We start from the raw sequence: 16,760 nt of genomic DNA, 5'->3' as shown, positions 1-16,760 counted from the left end.
TATCTATCTATCTATCTATCTATCTATCATCCATCCATCTATCCATCTATAATCTATCTATCATCCATCCATCTATCCATCTATAATCTATCTATCTATCATCTAATGTTCTGGATATTATCAAACAACGGTTACAAAGGATGTGAAATTATTATCGCTTCCTTTGAAGATGAGTTTGCTGATCCAAATCAGTTCAGTTTTGTCATTGGATCTGTGAATCATCTTCACAAAAGCATCTCTCTTACCTTGACAGATGTCTTATTTTTTTCTTCCAATGACATCCCAGTATTCCGCTTTTGTTCTGTGCTATGCTGTGGTGGCCTTGCAAGCCTGTATCCAGCGTCTCCTGCGTGAATGACAGCTCATAAAAGCTGACATCACCACAGCTATGTAATTCCACTGCAGAAGAGTGTGCTTTTAGCTAAGAAGCCAACCACCGCACCAGCACTAAAGACACACAAACTCTTGCCAAATTGCCCTTGAGCTCCGGTAACATTTCATCTGACATTTTATTGGCAGCGACAATTGTCGTTATTCCCGACCATGTGTTATTTCTTGTATTGCATCAGGAGCCCTGCATACACCACAGCAACACTGGAGCACAATAGCCAGATATAACACTGCTAGCTGCATCAAATGCATCCTAATTATGAGGATCCGCATTAAAATTTCATAACAAAAAAACAAGATGACAATAAAGCCTCTCAAGTCATCAAGGCAAGCGCAATCCAGAAGGGTTTCAACAATGCAGAAATCTAAAGTAAAACACTGAACCCAGCTTATTTATTCATGCAAAACTGCAATATGTGTCTATTTGTGCATGTTTTTGCTTATGTGTGTATGAGAGAGATGAGAGAGAGAGAGAGAGAGAGAGAGAGACCTTGAGTGCAATAGGAGGAGTAAATGCTGCAGCACTCAGGGAGGAAAAGCTACGCTAACTGTGAGCCAGATTCCTTCTCCCTCGCTTCCACCCTCCCTCTCTCCTCCTTCTCTCAGCACTTAAGCAGCTACCTCCACTTATGCAGGGCACATTTCAGATGACAGGAGGGAGGGGGGGGGGAGAAAACGGAATGACGGAGGGGGTAACAGGAGGAGCAAAGGGGGAGGGAAACAAAAGGTTGCATGATGATTGCACAACGATTCATAAGCTGCCGAAGAGGGACATTCCAGCCCGAGCGAGGCTGCTTCCCCGTCCTCCTGCCAGTAGGAAAACCCACGCTGTTAAGTAGAGGAGAAGGTTAACCGCTAGACATGGTAACCTCTGTAATAGAACTGTTTAATGGCCATCAAACAGAGTTTACCACGTCTGTGTCTATGATTAACGACAAGCCCCTCTTACCCGTTCTCTGTCCTCGAGCTCACAGGTGGGGCAAAGAGAAAAGAGAAAATGGGATGGATGGGGCTTCCGAATGATCCTGCAGGGTCTTTGAGGACACGTCCAACATTTCCACCACAAATCTGTGTCTAATCATTTAAAACGAGGAGTTCCTGAGCATCCTGTGATAACACCGTCACTGTTCAAATGACTACGACGATTCATCAGAGGCGATGCTTTTAAACATTAAATCAGCTTTAACAATGAAACTGATCCTCAATTTGTCATGTTTATATTTAGTTTTAGCTCCAACAACATACATAAGTTTAATACAATACTCTGATTCACTTTTACTTTTCATAGCTGCTGTATAAAGATACCAAGAACAATGTTAGAACCTTTTGGTGATGATCCAGATCACCATGTGGACGGTGTAAATCCAATTATGAACTGCTCGGCGGAGGTCTGCGCTCTCTGAGTGCCTTTCTAGTTGGATAAGTGTTGAAACCGAGCAGCAGAAAGGAAGCACACGAGGTTTAGTGCTACACAAACTGCATTCACAACATGCAAAAGGGTAAAATCCTTTAAAACCATCATTCAGTCATTGCTCTCCATTCAGTCGGTCCTTTCACTACTTAGGAGAATGAAACACGCCGATTCTTCTTGCTGAAGAACAAGAAACACCATTATCACCGGAAACTATAAGAGATTTGCAGCATCTCTTTAGCCAACAAGCACTAAACTGAGATGGTTCATTAAATCCTACTTGAGCGTGCCGCGGCGCCGTCTAGTGACATAATTGCATGTGGTTTCTGGGATTACTTAACGACACTCTTTAGGTTGCTTTAAGAATCTAACACAGATATAACACTCGCACTGATATATTCATCCTAGTGGGGAAGGTGCATTTTTGTAATAACACCCTTGGCTTTTCCTTTCTAATATTTCATTTCTTCATGAGAAGGAGTTTAGCTTAGTTAGTGACCATAAGGGATGACACATGGCGCTTTTGTTTTAAAACTGTACCTGCTATTTGCCAACATTACTAACCCAACACCAAAATACGACTAGAAAGACGAGAGAGCGTAGTTAGAGTTATCGGAACAGGTGACGCATTCTGTTATAATGTGCCCTCTTTTACATCAAATTATAAGGATCCGAGAGTATGTGTTTTATCCATCACACATTAAACACAGCACTTTGTTTCTCAAAATCCTGACAGTTTTCATTCACATCACAAAAATCCATTACATTTAAATCACAGTTAAAAGAAAATCCCTTTCTTCTCGGAGCCACAAATTATTTCCCCGCGTTATTTCGGAAGCAGGCTTCTTTACTTGGCTTCAAAACCAAAGGACAGGGGCATGTGGGCTGAAAGGAGAGGAATGGTGGGAGTAGTAGAGGAGAGAATGAGAAGAAAGGAGATACATCGAGAAAAGAAGGGAGGAAGAGGGGATTGGGAAAGGGAGGGCAGCTCGGGGGGGGCAGAGAGAAGAAACAAGAAAATGAAGAGAGACGTGTCACTCAGAGAAGAGACTGTTTTAATGTGCTTGCATGTGTTAGAGGGTAATGAGGATGGCATGATGGGAAGAAACAACAGCCCGTTTTCACCCCTACCTCTAATGCGGCCCCTTCTTTTACCCTTTAAAATTAGCGATGTTAGTTTTAGAAGCCCAGCCCAGTGTGCTGTGCAGATGTAAATGGGATCAGACTTTCTTTTGAGACGGGGCAACAATTCCGCTGCTTGGGTGACGCTACAAACCACAAAACATGCCAAGGGGTGTTCTGTCTCGTTCCTGTATATCGAGACAGTCTGGCATGTTGCATAAAATTTGTATTTCCAATAATAAATAAAAACCCAGCTTTCATGTGAAAAACCTAATCGGGCTGTATGGAATCAGGGCGAGCGGTAAAAGCAGCAAACTGTCACGGCTTTAATGCGTGTCTCTGTGTTTGGTGGGGGGGGTTAGCCTCTCTGATGTGCCACAGCTGAAATTGGCAGGATATCAGTCACAACCCTGTAACACAATGTACAGCATTTCTAAACAGTATGAAGAGATACAACAGCCAAGGAAGCCGAGACAGATTGAGGGAGGGATGGAGAGAATGGATGGAGGCAGATTGCATAGCAGGGATTGAGGGAGAGAAAGGCCATTTTTTAAAAGGTTGCTGTTTAAATCTTATAGTTTTCTTTACAACTGGGTCAGAACAGCGTGTAATCCTGGACTCTGGGGTGACAGCGTCTGATCCAGCTCTTGGTGCACCAGGTAAAGCCCGCTGGTCTTACTGTAATAACATTGCAGCTGGGCGGAGGGGAAGATGGCAAGATGGGAGCAGGAGGTGCAAGCCTTTCTGTGGACAAATGAGAACAAAGCCCATTCTGCCTCCCTGTTGGCAATCAGGCCTATTGATTAGAAGCTGTGTGGGTCTGAGTGGTGCTGCAGGAACTTGGGAGCCAGTGGCTGTGTGCATATGCACGGGGGCATTAGCAGCGCTTATTCTCTGGGCCTCTGGGGCAATGCAGCTCCTGGGTGAGGTGATTAAAAGGCCCAAGCTATTGAACTCCTCCAATCAATGCCCTCCTGTGCTGCCGGACAGAGCTGCAGTCTGCTTCCTAAACAACGGACTCCCCGACATGCTAACATTCAATCACTTCCTCAGCCCAACCAGCTTTGTTAATTATCAAGGGCCAAAAAGAGAAAAATCCCAATTGCCCTATCGATGACTCGCCTTGACCACACCACAAAGCATAGGGGCTCGCCATTTTCATCATGTGGAACGGCCAATGAAACAAATACAATACTATAGGAAGGGGGTGCTGGATAAGAGCGGGAGCTTTTGATTTAAACGGATAAGGTTAATGAGTTATTTGTATGGTTGACGTATTCCGATGGTTGAAAAGGTTAGGCGCAGCCACGCCGCTGCCCTTTGGCGTGATCTCTGTTTCATTCTCCCTCAAGCAGTGGTAATGAGAGGTCATTCTGCACCACGAGGGCCCTGGGAGCCAACGGCCCCCACCAAACAAGTGCACAACCATCGTCATATTACTATTCCCTTCAACGTAAACAAGCCTTGAAGAGAGGAACGGGTCATTTCTGCCCTTTCTCTTAACCCATCTCTCCGTCTCGCTCTTTCAATATCCCAAAAAGTGGTCTGCCGTCAGCTGACCTCGGCTGGAGGAAACACCTCCGTCTTGTTTTTTTCTTTTCCTTTTTTCTGAACATCCACTTTCTTATTTTCAATAACTGCAGAATTTTTTTTTTTTATTCCTAATAGAGCTGCTTTCTCTCTTTTTTTTCACTTTACATTCCATTTCACAGAAATTACCTCTTTTTTATGTTGTTGTTGTTGTTGTTGTTGTACATCCACTACCATAATGAAACCTGCTATCTTTTCAATGCTGCAATATCCCATATCGCTGACATGTGACAAGTGTTATTAGTCATGGATAATAGAACTCCATCACAGCATGATCGCAGAATAACATAGAGGTGAGCCACTGTCAATTTCCATATTTACCGGCACCACTCTAGTCACAGACTTGACTTGTGTGGAGGGGGCGATTCACGACACACAACCTTGCTTCACTTTATACTGACCTATTGCTTTGGTAATTATTCCATGAGCGGGTATGCCCAAATACTCCCGGGCACAGAAAAGCCATATCAGAGGCAGCCAGGCGGCCGGGGGTGGGGGGTCGCTGTCAGGTTTGCCAGTGCGAGCGAACAGAGGCGGTGGGCTCTGCTTAAGACAGAGTATTGGACAAACACAAACAAACAAGGCAGCGGCCACTGTGACTCAGTGCTCTAATGAACCAGCGTATTGACTTGCTGGCTTTCTCTTTCTCTCAACCTCCATGTTTCTCTCTCTCCCTCTCTCTCTCACACACGCCCTGCCTCGCTCACTCTCTCCCTCTGTCTGCTGTGTTTGTATGGATCCCAGCTGCCACTCGGAATACCAATTACTGTGGGCCCAGGAGTGGGGGGAAGGAGAAGGAAGCAGCGAGGAAAAGAAAGGAGCAAAGGAGGAAGGGAAAGAAAGAGGACAAAAAGAGAGAAGGGCCGCTGGCACGCAGTCCAACAGGCTTGTTCTCACTTGGTGGTGCAGAGAGGAACCTCAGGTGGGTGATGGCGAGAAGGGGTGGGGGGGGGTGGGGGTCTTCATTCTTGATGCCGTGGCACCTCGCAAGAAGGGAAAATCAAAGAGTGCCTCCATCTGAGTCGCTTACATCCCTGATGCTGTGACACTCCTGTAGCTGACACACGAGGAGGGGAAATCAAAGAGGACCTTTTTGCGGACTGCCACAAATAGGTGCCTCCCCCTGCACAGGAGGGAGGGGAGGGGGCCACGGAGCATTTCACAGGCAGAAGTAACATTTTCCATGTGAATCCCCGGGATGAAGCCCAGCGCTACATCTCGCCATTAGCAGATATCCGTGTTTGATGAAGGGCTCCGGACCAAGTCGTGTTTTAGTTCCAGGGTCGCTGTTTTATCCCGCTCCCTTTTTTCCGTCTCTTCTCCAACTACCACAACAATTCTCATGACAACCATAATGAGCATGCTCACATTCTGCACGATACCACTAATTTGAGAAATTTCCAGTACAAAGACATAATTAGACAAACTAATTAGACGAAGACTGTGCTGCACAGAGATCCTCCACAGTTCAGCTCATCCGCCTACCTGTCGATGACTAAAATAGGACGCAGCCGTCAAAACCCATCCAAGCTTATTCCCCTCAGTTAGTGCGGTCAGATGTTTGTGAGATGGCGCATGAGGGAAAATAACATAATCTCTCCCCTGGGCTGCAGCCACTCCTCAGCAGCAGTACAGCAGGGTCTTTGTTGTGGCTTTAGGGCAAGCAGGTCTCACCCAGTCACAGACTGTCTTCCTATTTACATCTGAGGCAAAAGCATTGTCTGGAGATGCTGCAAAAAAAAGGAGAATGAGAATGTGCACACACCTAAGATAGAGAAAGGCACTCAAATGTGTCAAAAACCCTCTGGTTCAGGTGCTCATAGTTAGTTATAGGTGAAGTGGTGGGCTTTCTAATGAATAATATGAGAAGTGTACTTAGAGAGAGTTGGAGAGGCGAGGGAGGCACAAAGGTAATTGATTTTAAAAGTGATGGAAAAACCCACCGGTCTCACGAGGGAGCAGCGAGCCGTCTCGGTGGACGCAAGAGCCCCAGCTGCCTCCGAGAATAATGGAATTAATTCACAGTCAGGTTTAAATACATTTCATTAGGAGAACCTAAATGAACAGACTCCAGAGATGGAGTCAAAAATGTAACTTTTCTCCTGACAAAGGAGCCTTTGGCATCTGGCTGCTATCCAAATAAAAGATTTCACTCACGTTGATTTTTATATGATGTAAGATGAAAATAATAAAATAATAATCTCATTATTACATCAATACACCCAAAAAAACATACTTCCATGCTGCACATAAGAGCTCCGGCGGGCAAATAAACACGTAAACATGAGTACGTACACGTTTGTGTTTTCAACTGCTTGGCAGGCTGTCAGCAAATTGACTTGCAGGCGGAGCAGGCTAGAGACAGGCGGCTGTTTGTTACTGCTAATTATTTTTGGGTTACTAAATCCAGGTAGACTGGCCGCATCTTGGGATTAACACCCAACACAGAAGGGCCACCAATTGACCCCGACACAGATCATTAATACACACACAATGTGCACATAGATATCCTACCAGCCTCTCCTGAGGCCTCATCACTGCAGCACAAAGCACAGCAGAAGCCTACATCTTTGATACTGAATTTTTAAAACATATTAAACGCATGCATGGTAGACTGTACACAAGCTCTCCCCTGACAAAGCGTTTCTCTCAATGGAATAACCTACATAAATAAAACATAAACAAATCCACATAGTGCGCACAAAAGGCAAACAATGAGATCTCACACACAACTGTAGGCACACAGCTCAGAGACAGATCTCAAAGGAACCGGTTATGCACAATGTCATTTGAATATAAAAGGAAAATACCTGTTGTTGGGATTGTTCCTCAAGTATTTAGTGACAGAAGCACTCATTGTAATAAAAAAAAGAATTGCTCATGCGAGAATGAGATCGCTGGACATCGTGGACGGCGCGCAGCATTACTTCCTGTTGCATAAGCATCACGCTAAGCAATGTTTGGTCCAGAGGTTTCCGTTTAATTTAGGTTGTTTTTATACCATATTACTCCCAAGGAATGTGTTTTTCCTGCCTAAAGTCTTTTATGTGTGCCACATGAGAATGTTACATCAATGAAGTACAGCCTAAAATGATGTCAACATTTATTCTAATTGGTAAATAAATTATTAGAAAAATATAAATAGCAAAACAGATGAACGTTGAAAACTGAACGCATGATCTGGATCAGCCCCTTCAATGTTGAAAAAAGGCTCTATATTGAGACCTCATCAAACCAGTCCTGATAATGATATGCTGTAAGCAAAGCTAAATACTTTTACTACCTAAACTGATAATGACTTACAAAGACGGGACATTTTTCAGCTATTCCAAATGGCCTGAACTCAAACGTTTTACAAGATAATACAAAGAAGCTGTGAGGCTTTGTGTGACCGAACGATGAATCGCCTCTTTCATCATCAGCAGCTACACTGACGAGCATATTTGACTCCTTCTGGAGCGCATTTTACCGGATCGTCCCTCATATATGTGGCCTCTATTCTGACAGAGTTGGCGAATGATGATTTGAGGGAAATGGGTTCGAGACAGCGAGCTAAAAACGCCTATTTGTGCACGACAGAGCTTCAGCACATCGCCCAGCTCTGCAGCGAGACGAATGCTCAGAGGAAATTCAGAGCAAGATATCCTGGACCTCCGCACGTCTTTATGCTACAATTAGCTATTTCATCATGATAGCAAAGACGGCATCACTGTCATCCAGTAACACATTTGTTTTTGTGTGAATGTGAGAAATAACAAGAGTCGCAAACCTGAAAGAGAGTCTCACCGGGGGCGTGCAGGAGCAAACACACACACACACACAGAAACAAGTGTGTATAACACACAGCTGTACATCCTCAAAGAGCCACGGTGTGCACTTTATACACGCCACTGCAACGCATCTAAAACGAGATGTCCTAATTATTATATTTCCATTGTGCCTCACTCCTGGGACAAGGAGGACTACTAACTGTGAATGATTGTAATTATTACTCAAAGAAGAACAGCAGTCATGCTGTTGTGTCATCAGCAACATCACGCAACACACCCGGGTCAACATACAGCTTGATATTCATGTATGCAATTCAATACTCAATCTCTGTGTAAAGATATTCTTGAAAACACATTTCTCATTTGACTTCTGCTCAGATTTGCCGTGCATTGGATTCTGCTTTGCCTCTGGCAAACTGTGGCAAATAGGAAGTAAATTGCCATTGGACCGCCGCACACTGGATGTTGCAAGAAGACGAGAGCATCTATGCAACAGGCTTTTTTTTTTTTTTTTTTGCCTTCCTGCCCTCTGCACTAATCACAACATATGATAAAACAGCTCTTGAATTCAATTATCGCTGAAGTTCGATTAGAACGCGGTGATGCAGTATCCACAAGCTGCAACGCAATTAAAGTGAAATGAATTACAACACTACGACGGCGCCGCGGATTCCAAACAGTCAACTTGTACGCTAGGAAAAGGATTCATAGACATACGGCCGGTGTACATTTGTACATAAATTCACAATGTCGTTCAAAGTGGCAAACAGCAGCCCTAGCTAGAACGGTTGGCAATTATGTACAGCAGCAAATAAACCACGGTTCCTTTCTGAGGCGCTGGTGCCTTGTTAAGTGGCGAGCAGACAAAATAGCATTTAGAGAATGAAAGGTGCAGGAAACATCCAAGGCGCAGCAAGCTTCTCTCCCATTAGAAACAGCGCCGTGTGTTTGTTCCAGCTGGCTTACTGGGAGGATGCACCCTGAGCCCTCATCATAGTAACTATGTCTCTCTGCTTTCTGTCCCCTCTCCCTCTGTCTGTCCGGCCCTGCCTCTAATCTTGCCACCATAACTGTAACCCCCCACCCCCCTCATCTGCAGCGCCTCTGTTTTCTCCTCTCTCACAGTACATCTTACCCTATGTCTTTCTCTCTCATCATCAACCTTCTTTTTTTTTTTTTTTTTATCTCACTCGCCTGCCCCCTTTTCTAACCAACGAACCAAAGATAAGGCTAATGAAGGTGGCTTATTATACCAGCATTCAAGACCCTGACAGTAGACGCATCCAGTCCAACGCGGATATGCGGCTGCATTCGCAGGCAATGTTCAAATTAGACAAGGGGCGATGAATCTATTAGTGTTAGTGCTGTTATTGCCACTGTGTGTGCCGTTACAAAGGGAAGAATACACGCGAGCGCTCTGCGTGAAACCAATTAAAAGCCGACCCCATCATATAGCTTCCCTCTCTCGATACATGGAGTGAATATTTTTTGCTTTCACTCCATTCATGTCAGTGCACCTGTGTCTACTGTTTTAAATCTCAACCTCGTTCGGCTCCAGCTCAAATTTCCCGGCATCACATCTCACTATCTGCTTCCACAATCCCATGAGTTGAAATAAAAGGGGACCCGGGAGAGAGAGAGAGAGAGAGAGAGGGAGAGCCAGCGGGGGAAATTTCATTTTATCTAGCTAACTGCAATATAAGGGTCTGATGTGGAAGCAGGAAATGAGCTGCATGTTCATGCTCCCATTGGCCACCAGCCTACATACGTCAGGTACGTCACACAGAAAGAGGTTTAATAGACCCCAGTTTAATTGGACTTTTATTTCTTAATGGAGAACTCCAGATGCATTACTTTAATTATCTTGGCAGAACTAATTGGTCAACATAGTGAGAAGGAAAAAAAAAACATGGCTGGACTCTGCATTGTGCATTCAGTGCTTTTAAAAAAAAAAAAAAACACTGTCCTCAAAGTACTCTGAGATCCGCGTCACACGAGGATCTCTGTGACGGAGTACGACGGTTCAACGACGGACGGCTGTCATGAATGAATTCGGACAAAGAGGAAAGGTGAACGCTGATGCCATTATTCCATTGGACACACACCCTCCCCTGCAGAGCATTGGCCCGAGACAACCGCAGGCAGCAGGACACACAGTCCAATCGCATATCAACTGCTCTGTCAATACCCACCAGCAGCCGTCAAGGGAAGGATCCCGACGGTTTCTGGTTGCTCTGGTTTCACCTCATTACACGACGCCGTTGTAACGGTTTGCCTCAAACTGACAAACTTTCTTAAAAGTTGATGCGTGCAGTTTTTGCGTCGCCTACAGGTGCGGTTTTTGCCCCCCTCATCTACCCTGCGTGTCTGTACGACCATGTTTACACGAGCACACGTGAATATGTCAGGAGTGTGTGACCACATTAACATTATTCTTGCTGGAAATGTTCCCATTTTTGTTGGTGGTGGGATGGAGGGGGGGGGGCAGACGGCAAAGAACTCAGCAGCGCCTCAGTCCCGTTGCAGCTCTCTCCTCACGGACATGAAAAGCAATCAGAACCGAGTCTTCTCTTCTCCCCTGGACGTACCTTTGCCTTTAATTACTGATCTCACCGGTAGCAGCGTCTCAGCGGTCGACAGGCCCGGCTGGGACGCTGCCAGCATGTCACAGGCCCGACGCGGGGCTGCAGTCGACGCAGCAGCCCTCTGCATGCACACACAGTGACCTGACAGACACAGTGTGCTTAAACATGCAGCCGCTACTCATGGGCTCAGTGCGCGCTCACACATAGGCTGGGACACAGCCGAGATGCAGCCGCACTACAGCAGGGCTGTTAGCATAGCAAACTGCAACACCAACAGGCATAAAGGCAAACAGGGTGTCGCAGCAGCAGGGAAAGGCCTCTGGTGGCTGCAGCCAGCATTCAGCCACCGGTAAACATCCGACCATGCAGGAGACAAAATCTGGAAAAATCACAAATCGGAAGCGTGAAGGAACGATGTGAATGCGTCAAAGGAAAGTTAGGATCGCTGAGGATGCAATAATTAGTCAGTTAATCAATTATCTGATTGACATGAAACAAGCACTGACATTGAAGCAATTTCCAGAAGTCGCATCGAGCTTTAGATTCACGGGATTAAAATCTTTTGTCATTTTTACACATTTTACGGGCATGTGCAGAAGGTTCATTGATGAATCATTAAAATGATCGTCAAAAATGAATCAATAATAACTGGAAGCCCCCCCCCCCCCCCCCGGCTCTGAAAGCGAGGCTCTCTTCCATTCAGCAGTGGAAGCCCACCATGCGCCTCAGGCTGGAGCCGGCGAGAAGCCGCTGAGCACACATGGGCAGAGGAAGATAAGAGACTGTGCACACACACACACACACACACACTGCTGGTTGTACTGCTGCAGCACAACGCATTCAAAACACATTTCCACAAAACCTTCCAGTGCTGTCCTTGCTGCTCTGGAACGGAGCCACGGCGTTGTAATCTGTCACCGGGCTCAAATTTCTCACCCAATTATAAAGCGAACAGAGAAGTGCAACTTTAGCAAACACAATCAGGCGGCCCCAGGAGTGTGTGTCTGCGTGACACGCACAGCTCCTGTTACTTCCAGCATCTGTGGGCGCTCAAGCAAGCGCCAGAGCGAGGAAGTCCTCTCCCCTCCACACGTCACACGGCCCAGGGCCCAATGGCGTGACGGCACACATGACAACACATGATAATGACTCCCACATCCACACGTCAACTCAATTTGGCCCTCTTGTAGGCCCCGTTTGACTCAATCACTGCATGCTCTTCCGTCTGGTTCCCAGCGCTGTCTTCACATTAGAGACCAAGAGGCCAATGACAGGCTTGTTTTTGTTTATGGTTTTTTTTTTACTAACAGCTCACAACAGCCTTCTGGAATACGTTTTTCCACTGAAGCACTTTTAAAAACAGCAAAACGAAAAGCTCCAAAATACATCAAAGCATTTCTTCCTTTCTTATTTTTCTTATTTTGGAAAAATCTCATTTCACGAAGCAACTGGACGTGAACTTTCAGCCAGGCAAAATTCAAGCTCATGAAAAATGAGATCCAATTAAAATGCGCACGCAAATAAAGTTAACAGCTGATTCGAACCCCCCCCCCCCCAAAAAAAAAAAAAAAAGCCCAGCGCAGAGGCTGCGTTAATGGGGCTCCAGCTCATTATTCTCTAAGCATGGCTTGTCTGGCTGGCAGGAGAGGCTGGCTGGGACATCCAGTAAACATCAGTCATGAGGCATCCTTAAAGGCGCGCACAGACTCAGCGCGCCACTGATCTAGTAACCTGACGGTGCAGAGATCCTCCCATGCTGGCTGCACCTGAGAGTATATGCGCTGCTCACAGGTGCGTTCTTAAAAGGATTTTATGCTTATAAACCGTTTATGAATCATTTATTCGCCCTATCACAAGCAGAGGGGCCCAACTTGTTATCCCATAATAGCCCATTCATCAATCATTCATTAGAGTTGGATTATAGATTATTCCCTCTTTATTTATTATTTTTATTTATTATAATAAATGTTTTATTATTCGTTTTGGGAAATCTTTAATCTGGATGGAAATGACATCCACACAACAATCAGCGCAAGTTCACCGGCTCCAACGTGAACGACCGCACGTGGCGTGCGTGTATTTGTGCGGCATCTCCGAGCCTCAGGCGAAAAGGTCCGCGCCTGTGCGTTTAAATAAGTGGGGTGATATTTCGCAGGGAATAGATCGATAATCGATGGAGCTGGAGCCGAATGGAGTCCCCCCCCCCCCCCCCCCAGTGAGGCAGGGCATCTCCTATTCGCGCCGCATGCTTCGCGAATAAAAATGTCCGATCAGATCAAATCGAGCACAGCGGGAACAAAAACACAATCAGTGTGTGTGTGAGTCAAAGTGTCCCGTGCATACCTGAGAGAGCCCCCCCCCCCCCCCCCCCGAACGATCCACTGCCTACCTCCAGCGCGTCTGCGCCCGCGCTGCGTTTTCCCCTCGCCGCACTGGGTTTACTTCACAGCTGCTTCGGACAGAGAGATGCGTCTTTGCCCCTGAATGCAAACACTTCTCCTGCATGCCCCCCCCCCCCCCCACCCCCCCACCACCGCTACCAGCAGCAGCAGCAGCAGCAGCCCGGGCCTCCAGTAAACAGCAGGTGGACGCGCCTCTCAATGATGGAGACAGCGCGTCTCTCCTCTCCACCGTCGCTCCATTTTCAATTACGGAAGAATTCGTATTCCAGGAAACGCGCGTCCAGCGTGTCCGAACGTCGCGTCTTTTCTCCGGACAAACGGGGGCCGTCGCCGCTGAAACTCCCGATTCGCGGCGCCCCCCCCCCCACGCCCCCCCTCCTCCTCGCCTGTTATCTACCTTTCACAAGACGCTTGACGTTGCCATTGTCACGGCGCGTGTATTTTTTTTTTCCGCTCCTCTTTTTTTTCGCAGCTGGACCTCTCCCCCTCCGAGCGGCGCGCAGTCTCGTAGGCGCGCACTTTTTCTTGCCCCCCCCACCTCCGATTCTTCTCGGTCCGACCTATGAGCGCGCACAGCCCAACCGACGCAGGGCCACGCACTGCTTTGACGGACGCGCTGAGCAAATCAGGTAGAGCCCACTCCAAAATAGGACCGTATCACACAACGGGGCAACCGCAGTGACATGAATGATGAATACTCGTGCGTGTCTGTGCGGGATGAGAGGCCCACCAGTACTCAGCAATACAGCGGCTCGCTCTCTCTCTCTCTCTCTCTCTCTCTCGTCAGTATGAAATGGATTTGCAACAACAACAAAAAGAGGCATCAAACAATAAGAAATTATTTCATTTTAAATTATTATTATTAGCCACAGGTCAGTGGATCGAGGCCCACTATTGACCTGTCAGTCAGCCAAAGGTCAGGACACACGCAGCATCGCTCCATGATAGAAAATCAGCGCATGTGCTGTAACTCAAAAAATACTTTATTTATAGTAGGAAATTACAACTCAGTGATGACTTTAATTATTTCCTGTCTTTTGTTTTTGTTTTTTCAAATAAAAGTACAAAACATTTGATGTCATAAACATACACCAGGTTTCACACACACATCTTTTTAAGCTTTGTCTTTTCTTTGTCTCCAATAATCTTGAATGTGATGTCATACAACATCAGACGTTGGCCGGCCAACTGATGAATGTAAACGTATGTTTTTTTAAACATACCGGTATATTTCTGAAATATACTTTTACCTCCGCTGAGGCGAGGCAGAATTTAATCAGTAAAAAATATGTAATTTTAACATTTAAAACTCCCTTTACGGATTCAAAAATCTGTTAAAAATACACATCAACTCTGATTCACTTTTACTTTTCATTGTTGGTGTATAAAGATACCAAGAACAATTTAGAACCTTTTGGTGATGATCCAGATCACCATGTGGACGGTGCAAATCTAATTATGAGGGGAACGAGCTGCTTGGCGGAGGTCTGCGCTACCAGAGGGCTTTTCTAGTTAGTAGTAGCAGTAGTAGTATAGTAGTAGTAGTAGTATCAGCAGCAGCAGTAGTAGTAGTAGTAGTATAGTAGTAGTAGTAGTAGTAGTAGTTGTAGTAGTAGTAGCAGTAGTAGTAGTAGTAGTATAGTAGTAGTAGTAGTAGAAGTAGTAGTAGCAGTGGTAGTAGTAATAGTAGTAGTAGTAGTAGTAGTAGTAGAAGTAGTAGTAGCAGTGGTAGTAGTAATAGTAGTAGTAGTAGTAGCAGTAGTAGTAGTAGTAGTAGTAGTGGTAGTAGTAGCAGTGGTAGTAGTAATAGTAGTAGTAGTAGTAGCAGTAGTAGCAGTAGTAGTAGTAGTGGTAGTAGTAGTAGTACTTCTGGTTTACGTGTCTTTTGGAAAATGTTATAATTTTAGTGCTTATGACAAATTATGCTATAAAAAAAAAGCTCAACAGGCATGATTGATTTAGTAATGGCATTTAAACCAAAGCCATGAAACCAGATTATTTGTGTTTGATTCTTCGTGGCAGCAGAGATGAACTGTAGTGATGATGATGATGATGTCATCCAGGAACAGAGTCCTGGGGGGTTGCTGCATGGACAGTGAGTAATGGAGCAACTCCTGGGGGAGTCTTCTTTTCATTTTACGGGACATAAGGACATATTCTGAGTCACAGCTCGCAGAGACACGTTTAAAAATGCCACAGATCTAGCTGACCTGTAACATCACCAGATTGTCAGTGAATGATTACAGCTATCTGTGGGATTCCCTTTTCATAGGGTTGAGTCCCCCCCCCCCCAATGGTTATCCCAACTTAGACTGTTGTTTTACAACGGCGGTGATGGAAAGAGGAACGGAGTAGGGGTTATCTTGAAAGAAGAGTTTGTGAGGCCAGCCATGATGGACGGCTTAGAGACAGTGGCTCTGAGGAAAAGACAGGAGGCGGAGCTAAAAGTGGCGGAGATGAAGATGCTGAGGTTCTCCTTGGGAGTGACCAGTTTGGATAGGATTAGAAATGAGACAATAAGAGGGACAGTGAAGGTTAGACGTTTTGGAGATAAGATCAGAGGACAGACTTTGATGGTTTGGACATGTCCAGAGGAGAGACAGGGACTATATCGGTAGAAGGATGCTGAGGATGGAGGAGAAGGTACATGGACGTAGTGAGGGAGGATATGAGAGTGGCTGGTGTTGGGGAGGGCGATGCAAAGGACAGGGTGAAGTGGAGAACGTCAATTTGCTGTGGCTTGACGGGACACACTGAATACAGTAGTAGTCTCAGTTACCATCTCTTGGATACCTATCCGACCTTTATAAAACCATGGAGTCATAACGTCACAGACATTAGTGTAGGCTTTGGTCACGTTTAAAACGAAAAGTATCTGAAGTTGAAAAGGGTCAGTTGGCTTTCATTGCTCTGAAAACGAGACGGTATAAAACGCATTCAAATTCACAGGCGATTCAAAGGTGCTGCATCTGCAGCGAGCACGCGGGTTAACAAATGCGTGGCCTTGATTGTCCAAGCTCTTCTCTGAGGCTGCATTATCTGCAACGTGCTCTGCAGGGATTGTAAAACAGCTATAGCTGTGTCTAATGACTTTAAAAGGATTGGCCTGTGTGTGTGTGTGTGTGTGTGTGTGCAACTGCACCCATATGTGAATATTCATTCTCATTTTGACCAAGAGCATTGATATAACAAACAGGGATTACGCACATAAATTTGCACTCCCACACAAAATGGTGGAAATAACTGCTTCTTCTCTGAGGCATTGATGCATATTTATTGAGGCGTTGACGCCCTTGGCCACATGCTAGCTCCGCTGTAGCGGGATGGGAGTGAGCTGACTGTCTGTTGCAGAGGGATGGCCCTGAGGCCCAGCCTGCTCTGCCTGTTATCATTAGGAAACAAGTGCAGCACCGGGCCACAGAAGGGTCGACGTGTGTGGCTGAACCCGTCTTTATCACCTGTGCTCTCCGATCGGCTTTCATGGGACCGG

The sequence above is a fragment of the Brachionichthys hirsutus genome, chromosome 6 (assembly GCF_040956055.1).
Source record: "Brachionichthys hirsutus isolate HB-005 chromosome 6, CSIRO-AGI_Bhir_v1, whole genome shotgun sequence".
Taxonomy (NCBI): domain Eukaryota; kingdom Metazoa; phylum Chordata; class Actinopteri; order Lophiiformes; family Brachionichthyidae; genus Brachionichthys; species Brachionichthys hirsutus.
The sequence above is the reverse complement of the archived record's forward strand: the minus strand, read 5'-3'. Positions refer to the sequence as shown.